The sequence below is a fragment of the Zootermopsis nevadensis genome, unplaced genomic scaffold (assembly GCF_977971745.1).
Source record: "Zootermopsis nevadensis isolate Lab colony 2312 unplaced genomic scaffold, Znev_1.0 Znev_ptg000017l, whole genome shotgun sequence".
NCBI lineage: Eukaryota > Metazoa > Arthropoda > Insecta > Blattodea > Termopsidae > Zootermopsis > Zootermopsis nevadensis.
Genome location: NW_028259149.1, coordinates 4,878,844 through 4,888,568, shown reverse-complemented (window position 1 = coordinate 4,888,568; position 9,725 = coordinate 4,878,844).

Sequence of the window (9,725 nt, the reverse complement as noted above, 5' to 3'; positions counted from 1 at the left end):
TCTGAATACATTTTCCACAGACTGCCTTATTATCAGGAATGACAAAAGACGTCTTGATTCTCTTATAATGAAAATGATCTTTGTGAAGGTCCGTATAAAGTCAGTTTCATTTCAAGCACAAACTTATTTCGCTTCAGAGCCAGGGATTCAGATGAACTGTTGCTAGGCTGAGTAAGTCTGTCCGAACAAAGAATTTGATTCCAAGTATAGAAAAGGATAGAAGTCCATTGTCCATTGTGTTTTGCCAGTCTGCTGCACTGTTTACTGTAAAATTTGAAAGTGAACAGTTCACTTAACTGTTTCAAGGTTTCTTCATGTTCGCCATCTGCTGCAACTATGAGTAATTCTGCCCACTCACGAGTGCATTTAAGGGTTTCATATTATTCCCATAATAAACAACGGTTAATATCGTAACAACTAATGTTTTAAACCGGTTTATATTTATAGAATGCATTTTCGGTCCCATCTTCCCTGTAATTTTTGCGTGGTTCTGATTATTTTGCGAAAAGCATGATATATATGTGCAGATGGCGGGTTGTCGTGAATCCGGCAATAAATTTTCGGCTGTCATAAAAGACATTAAATTGATTGATTAACTGAGTGGCTGTTGGCTTGTCAAGTAGTTGGCTAATTGGTTAAAGTGTACGCACGTGAATGATTTTGTCAGAGGTTTCAATTCCTTTGAAGGTATCATAATTTAGAGCTCCATGTGAAAATTATGGGAAAAATTCGAAGACAGTTATTTACATGTTTTGTTAATATTTATGTTGAAATATGTTTCACACATTTTTTCTGCCTTATCCTTTGTGCGAGTCTACCATTTTTACGGGTATTAAATCTTTGTGTGTTTGTGTGTGTGTGGGGGGAACACAGACCGTACGACGTGTTTTAACAAATTGACATTTAATTTCAATGCATAGCATTGTCAGCCAATTGGAGAATCTCACCTGAATGCGTCCCACAAGCTATGCACTTTAATTAGTGAATTGAGACATTTCAGTGCAAACAAAATTTCCAATCCCTGTTAAATTCAAAACGCATTCAACCAGATAAATTTCACATAGGATTTTGTTTTTAACGTGTAGGTTTACAAACTGCCACCTACATTGAAATATACACTTTAAAGCTGAAAGTATAATATGGATAAATATTCAAAGTATTTTTTAAAAAAATTGATACATAAAGATAGTAGGAGATGTGCTTTGAATGCTGGGAATCGAAGATTGCTTAGTGTTTGCTATCCTAATACGAATTTGCGTAGATGTAACTTATAATTTGACAAAATTACCGTGGCCATTGGTAAACGAGATGTAAGTAAAGAAGTGTTTAAATTTATACTTTAGTGAAGTAATGTACTTTCCCATATGCCTTCTTTGCTGTATTCTGTACCTCTTTCTTCTCATTATCAGTGGTTTGCTTTACCGCACTTTCCCTTCTGCTCTTCAGGCGTTAACGGCACAGTGTTAAATTGATCCTGTAACATAAAAGTGTTCTGTGAGGGCGTATAAGAAGCGTGTAGCAGTGATGGCTTGTATTATACGTATGATTGCTCCGACCAACGCACTGTTTTGTGTAATAAGTAGCTCATATGTGTTCCACATCAGAGAAGGGAATTCTAAGATGTCTTACCACTTTGTTGAAGATAAGATTGGTAGGGCCGCTGTGGATTAGAGCACTAGTTTTCAAACCCTGAATTTACACCAACGTATACGCCCAAAATTGAAAAACAAATGGCATAAAACATCACCAAATGGAATAATATTTGAGTTTTAAGTTCGTAAATCTTATACACCTGAAGATGGTTTTATAAAAACTGAAACATGTTGTGTAAAGGATGTTCCAAAATGTAAATCGATCAATCGATATGGAACATCAATAATATTTTATTATCTTAATTATAAGAAATTTTAAATATTGTGATAAGACGGATGAAAATAAATAATTGTTAGAATATTCACAATATGACGCAATTTCACTATCTTATGTATACAGGATATTAAAGCATTGGCATGTCAGGCGAGGCCAAAATGCAGGGTGCATTATGTAGGAGTTACATCAAACATGAGTCAGAGTAAGAGGTAGGTAACGAGATTAAAGCTCGATGTTTGTGATTTGGAGGCACCGTGCTTAGATTCCGATCCCGCTGGCGGTTCTACAATTTTACGTGGTTTTCCGCATTCTCGCCAGACGAATCCCGGGGTGGTAACTTTAAAAAACGCCACGATAGTTTCCTCCCAAATTCATATGTGTTCACAATTCTTGTTCATCTTCAGTTCTCATTGGACGACATTTTTTGTGCTTGGTAAAAAGAGCTTAAAGTAGATATTGCTGCCGAATGCTCTGTGTGTTCTTGAGGTCCGGGTTCAATTCTCGGCATGTTGACAGGCTGTCTTAAGAGGTACTTCTTAGTCCCTTGAGACAAAGGTCGGGATAGTACAGGGGCAGGTGCCTGACGAAATCGTGCGTTCCGGCTACGTTACTAGCTTGAGGGTGGAGGAAAAGCGCATACACGTAATACGTAAACTATAAACATGACCTGCGACAGTCAGCTGCAAAATACTGTTTCAACGTCTGTAGTTTGGACAGAAAATATTTACTTACCTGCTGCCCCTCTGACCCCCTTGCCTTTTACTTCTAACGGACATGAAACTGACGGTTTCAGCCTGACCACTGTAGAATAAAAATTTTCTTGGATATTATCCATCGTCTAGTAAATATAAAACGTAAAACGACGTTTCGGAGATGGGACTCTATCTCCGTCTTCAGGTTCCTACACAGTTGGGCCCACTAGATAGAGCTAATCCCTATCTCCGTCCGGATTAGCTCTATCTAGTGGGCCCAATTGTGTAGGAACCTGAAGACGGAGATAGAGTCCCATCTCCGAAACGTCGTTTTACGTTTTATATTTACTAGACGATGGATAATATCCAAGAAAATTTTTATTCAATTGACTCTTCACCATCGTCAAGAAGTTTTAGATCTGACCACTGTACCTTAAATTCGGCCACGATCACATCCTTATCTCTTTAAATTCATTAATCATCCTGACATTCGATTAATATAGTTTTAACTCTTGATAACATAATTAAATAAACTGTAAATACAGATCAAGGAGGGGTTAAGTCAAATTAATTTGTATTTACTTTAACCCGTCTTATTGAGAATGAAAATGAAGCAGAGTCACTAAATTTAGTATGAATCTGTCGTCAAATGAATCAGCTGTGAGAAGCCATTGACAAAGTGTTCTGGTTTTCAAACCCAGGACCTATGAGAGGACGTCAGGTGTTAGCGTGGTTTCCATGACAAACTGGGGCAGCAGGGGTGATTGTGGAGCATTAGAGGTGAATGCCCCAGTTACCCACGGGGTTGATGGATTACTGGGTGTTGGGCGGGCGAGGGGTGCAGTGCACGTGGCACAACTCACCCCTACATCTTAGGCCAGAGTTCGATCGCTCACTGAGTGGGGTAGGTGTTTATATCGACCCAGAGGGTGGATCAAAATTCTGTGGGGGTTGTGACTTGCACGTGCCAGAGTTGCGATGACTGAAATGTAGGTTACATTATCATACATCCAGAGGAACATTGTTTTATTCTGTTTTTTCTATTGACCAACTATGGAGTGGAGCTCACCCAGGGAACCTGATATTTACATATGAGATAAAGAAATTATTCCCTGCCTGTTGTAGAATGTTTTTTTTACTGTGTTCACAAGATCCTGCCAGTCGCCATGGATATTGAGTCAGTTTAATCAAATCCAGCTGTTAATTTGAAATCCTTTTAAAATTAACCCTCGATCACTCCTGCTACATTTTTGTTAACTTATATCAATTGACTTGTTACCAAGTCATATAACCTCTACTCCACATGAAGTTAAAGTCGAACTAAATTAGTTTTCTAAAAGAAATGTTTATCTTACATAAAAATTGAAGAAGACCGTCCTGTGAGATGTTGCGCCGTGTAGTCAGTAGAAAGTAACATCATCTCTGAAACGTCGGTAAATTTCTACCACGCTACACGGCGCAAACTCACAGAGGACTGTCATCATTATTTTGGTTGCCGTGAGAACCTGAAATGATACCGAGGAAACATGTATATAATTTAATAAAGATGTGTATCCTCTTGGCAAATGTTTTTGTGATGAGTGTTTATCTATCGAAGAACAGAATAATTTCTGATTCAAATGCATAGGTAATAACTTGTATGATTAGTTTTGTCGCAACGCAACGCAAGGCTGCGTGCAACAAATGAACGCCAAGAATATTTATGTGCGATACATGGCAAGCAACACAATTTTAAAATGTTTGTGTTTAGTCCATGTTTTTGTAAATGATTTTGTAGTGACTCTGTTTAAACACATGGTGCATAGTGGGACTTTAATTCTGAGAATTATCCTGTATAAAGAGGCTCTGTGGGTGGTTATATTTGGAATTATGGACTTGTGTCTGAGTCTGACCGCGTTATTCAGTTTAATAATTAATACGTACGTGTTAATAGAAATTTTAACCACACGGGATTAATTTCTCAGAACGTAAATGTATTTTCCACCAGATTCTAATCAATTTACGTAATCCTGCTTCAATTAACTTTTGTTTCACATTAGGATCATTATATTATCTCAACTCGCATTTGCTTAATGAGCCCCTTTTCCTGTTCATAGAATTCACTGAATCTGATTTTATAACGCGTGTGGAGTTTACCATTTGTTGAATTGTAGTGAACGGCTGTCAAATACAATATGAACTGTTTCTTATATGACTTCAGTGGCGTACAATATAATTCATTTTAAACTACTTTAGTTCTAAAATGACAACACTGACGAAAGATTGCAGTGTAAATATTCATTATTTGAACTTATTCAGGTAAATACTGAATAATACGAAGTAATGTGTAATGATACAGGTCGTAAAATGTATATTCGTCTGAGGGTTGATAAACTGGAGAGGGAACTAACTCCACGGATACAGAAGCTGACTGTCGCTCATTTTAATTAAGTAATTTTCTGCTTTTAATTAGACTTGAATGTTCATTATCTTCTTAGCAAATGAAAAAATAGTTGTAACCGGCCTTAGTTATTTATTTGTAGTTTATTTAACGACGGTTTTTCAGAAGCTCAGACCATATAGCGTCGAATGAGGGGACGATGGTGAATAATGAATTGAAAGGGATGTGGAAGGACGCGGTCGTGGCCGAATTTAAGGAACGATCCCGGAATTTGCCTGGTGGGTCTGAGGAAAACACAAAACACCTCAGTCAGAACAGCCGGTCTACGGGCCGAGATTTGAACCTGGGACCTCCAGAATACAACCACGTTCCGTTAACCGGCTTTGTAAGCAGAACATTACGTCAAGGAAAACGACTGTGTTCGAGATTATTTTTAATGAAAGAACCAAAGATACGCGTGAAATATTTTCTAAGGAAGGGAAACCCAAAACCTGAAATTAGTCTCTGATTAAAAGAATAAAAATGGAAGTCGTTGACATGTAATCAGAAGCCCGCTACGTTAAACTAAGAAAAAGCAGTCGCTGTTATAATGATTTGTAAGCAAATAAGTAAAACGGACGAAGGAGAATTCCCGCGACAGACCGGTGCCTACAAGGTTCTTTACTGTTAAATATATTATTCGTTCGCTGTGCACACAGTAAGGTCAATGTTCACATTTAGAAACATTACGGAGATAAGAACAATGTTTTGGCAGTGGTCCTGGGACGTGGAGACAGTCTGGCAACTTTGATAAACTTTTCAGGATATTCGAGTTCCAAAATAGCGTCTACAATCCTGCAGTGTAATGAATGTGATGAACGGTTATGTGTAACTGCAATGCACGAATGTATTGCAAATAAGCGACTCGGTTGGAGGAAGGGCTAATGAAACGGAAGACTGGCTTCGTTTATCACAGCGGGAGGGGTTCGTGCAGACCGCAGTGGGCTTGTATGTTCGTAATCCTCCACGCAAAAAGTAATTACTACGAAGACGAGATTATTAATGAATTATTATAACTGTAGCTATTTATTTTTGCGTATTTTCGTCACGTTCTTCGGTCCGTTCAGACAAATGCCGGGATAGTTCCTTAAATTAGGCCAAGACCACTTCCTCCGATATTCTTTTCAACAACATATTTGTTACGGGTATTATTCGATGCTATAAGGCCTGAGACGCTGACAGAGTCGTCATGGGAACAAATGACGTGGGGTCACTTCAGAGTTTACTGCATTGAGGTGTTCGCCGTGTCGCTGCGGCAACTTCTCTGACACCGCTGTAGTGCATATAATCTAAACAGTTGTAAGTTGAAGCATTTGTTTTGCAGAGCACTTTTATCTTCTTGTTAATTTGATTTCCTTTGAAAGGGAAGATTGGCTGATGGTATCTTGTGTGTTTCATTTATTTGTGGCTTGTTTAACGAAGCTGTAAGTAGCTCAGACTATTACAGTATAGCGTCGCATGATTAATGAATAATCAGCTGGAAAGGCTAAGGAAGGAAGCGGTCGTCGCGTAATGAAAGGCAATATCATGGAATGTGCCTGGAGGGACTGAGGAAGACGTCACCGATCTCCGAGACGATATATGTCCCTGGGACCTCCGGATTACGAAGCAGAAGTGATAATCACTGGTAAACAATATGATGGTATCATCTTACTCATGAGCCGGGATAGCTCAGTCAGTATAGTGACTAGCTTCGGGCTGGACGACCGGTGTTCGATCCCCGACAGGGGTAGAGGATTTTCCCTCTAGCCTCTGCGTCCAGACCGGCTCTGGGGCCCACCCAGCCTCCTCTACAATGGGTACCGGGGTCCTTTCCCGGGGGTAAAGCCGGCCGGGGCGTGATGCTGACCACTCACCCCCATCTAGTGCCGAGGTCAAGGAAGAGAGGAGCTATACCTCCACTCACCCCAAACGCCTACATGGCGTATAGTGGGACAAACTTTACTTTACATATCATCTTACTCATCGCAGCAAGGCCCTCTGAAATGTTGGTAAACTTCTACCAGAATGCACGGCGCAACAACCCAGAAGACAGCCATCTTCGGACTCACCGCCGTGAGAACTTGGTGCCATCATGTCCATGGGTGAGTGTTTCGACATAGCAACGTCTGAACCAAGTGACGAATTTGCTTGAAAATGGGTATGAATGTCATGCCACCATAGGACACTTTGCCGTTGCAGACTTCATCGTCTTGCCGTAGATGATACCAACGTAAAGGTTGTGGGAACGTTGCCACTTCGGTCAAAGGGGAAGCAGCCTCTCCAGGTCGGAATCCTCACTCAAAGAATCATTTTATTGCTTTTGTACATCTTCTTACCAATGATTGGTCTCTGTGGAAGAGCGCACTCATAAATCACAATCCAATTGACTGCCGTCTATGCTTCAAATCCTACAAGATTAGACTTAATAGGAAAACATTTCTACCGAAGGAGGTTGAGATTGACGGTACCTGTAGCTCACATAAAGGAGATGTAACATGTTTGATAAATTCAGGCGTAAGTGGGAGAATCATAAAATATTTGTTGAATAGAGGATTACAGAAAGAGGATTCGAGAGTGGGATTCAGTTGGCTTTAGATGGAGTAGAGTGAGAATCGTATTGCAAATTTCGGTTACAAAACCTCAGGAAATGTTGATCATCTGAAGGGGTGCGTCAAGAAATCGTCTAAATCCTGGAGTGTGTTAATTAAACTACTCTGTGAATGGTCGATCGTAATCGTGATATGCCTTATAAAAGCGAAGAAATAAAACGTCTTTTTAGAGCAGGAAGAAAATGTAATATTGGAAGAGGAAGAACAAATAATCGTTTAAATCTTCGTAAGATGCTTTTAATTCTTGTTTCGTCTTTCAGAGGAAGTAATTTTATAAAGTCTTGCCTTATTGCGACACAAATTAACGCAGCCCTACTTAATGATGTTAACTCAATGTTGTCTGAATCCGTGCAGACTGTAAATTTTTAATGTAAATCACTTGCATGTTAATGGCATTACGCATTGAAAAGCTTAGCAATTTCTACTGTTTACGATCATCAGGAGGACAAAATTGACGAGACGTGTAGCACGAACAGTGGCTATTATAAATTTATGCAGAATTTTAGTCGGAGAAGGTGCCACTTGGAGGCCTAGGAAGGGAGTTCTAGGCGTATGTGCGGATAATATTAAAGTGGATTGTTGTGAAGGTGTGTACTGAATTCACATGTCTCGGTATAGGTCCGTCGACGAATTAGCGAAAGCGTTAATTAATTCATTTACAGAAAATACGACGAGTTCCTTAATCATCTCAGGGTCTGTCAAATTGTGAAGAATATATTTTTATTCCTTTTAGTTTATTTGTAGAATTTAAGTATCCGCTGGCGTTCGGAGATGTGTGCGTTAAAAAGCTAAAGGAACTGGGTTTCTTTATTGAATCGAAGTTCGTACAAGCAGAAGTACGCAACTGCTGGGAGACTGGAGGCTGGTTATGGTTCAGCGAGGCGGATATGTAGTTCCCTGGAGAGAAAAAAAGAGCCAGCTGACCTTTAACATTTGGCGGTGTCTCGGTTGCTTTGGAGACGGGTGAATCCGTCTGGCGTTCAGTGCTGATTGGAGGGGACAGGCAGTGACGTCGTGCCAACTACTGGGTCGCAACTGAGGAGAAACCAGTAGCTGTGTGGAACGGAAAACTATTATTTTTGGAGTGTACAAAAATTTTGAAACGCGTTTTTATCCTTTTGCATCCACCGTTTTGACTTTTTCTAGGACAGGGTAGTCCAACCTTTTTCTTGTCTCGGGCCACGAATAGTTTGGTGTTAGACCCAAAGGTTAATGAACTCTTCTTGATACTATATTTGGAAACTAATAGCAAATTTTTGTCATCTTTAAAAATACGTATTTGGAAGTGACATTATCATAGTGTATGCTAAAATATTAATTTTACTGAAGTGTGTACAAATTACTACAGAATTACATATTATTTTAAATGTATTCCTGAAAATACGTGACAATTTCTACCTGTAAAACTTTAATTTTGCTGTCAATAGCTTCATAAGCTTGGACGCGATAATATTTGCATTTTTTTCCTCAGATCATTCGGAGTGAAGACATTAAATAAGCTTGTAGAAGTATGGGGCAATTTTGCGGGCCTGGTTACAAATGGTCGCCAATTCTCGGTGCTGTAGCCCTTTACCTAGAGTATAACCACGTTGACCTTCAGTTAAACTGCGCATGTCACGTGTGGCGGGTGTGTTCAGTATGCTGCCTTTTCCAATTAACTTTATTTTTCTCAGAAAGAGGAAAAAGAGAAAGTCGCTGAGGCGCTCCTTCGCCCCTCTCACCCCCCTCACGCGTCCCCATGCGACTTTCGTTTGCTACGAAACGTAGGATCCGTATCAATATCAATAGAAATTTACGCCGGTGACAGCAATACACCGCTATGAAGAGTTCCCAGAAATGCGTCCAAATTGGGTGCACAGGTGGCGTGGACGTCGAGAGGAAGGAATAAGAAACTACGCTGCAAATTGCGCTAGACTTGTGCGCTCTGCTCGCTTTAATTTTAATAGTGAAATATTATTCACTTTTATCTTATACGTTTTCATCGAATGGTAGGATGATAAATGCATTGGAAATGGTGTGGAAGAAAGTGGTCGTGGCCAGCATTTATCTGGAGGGTCTAATGAAACTCACAGAAAATCTCGTTGGTTGTATCCGGTTTTCGGGTCGAGGTTTGAACCCGGTGTCTACCAAATACGAAGGAGGCCGCACGGGGAC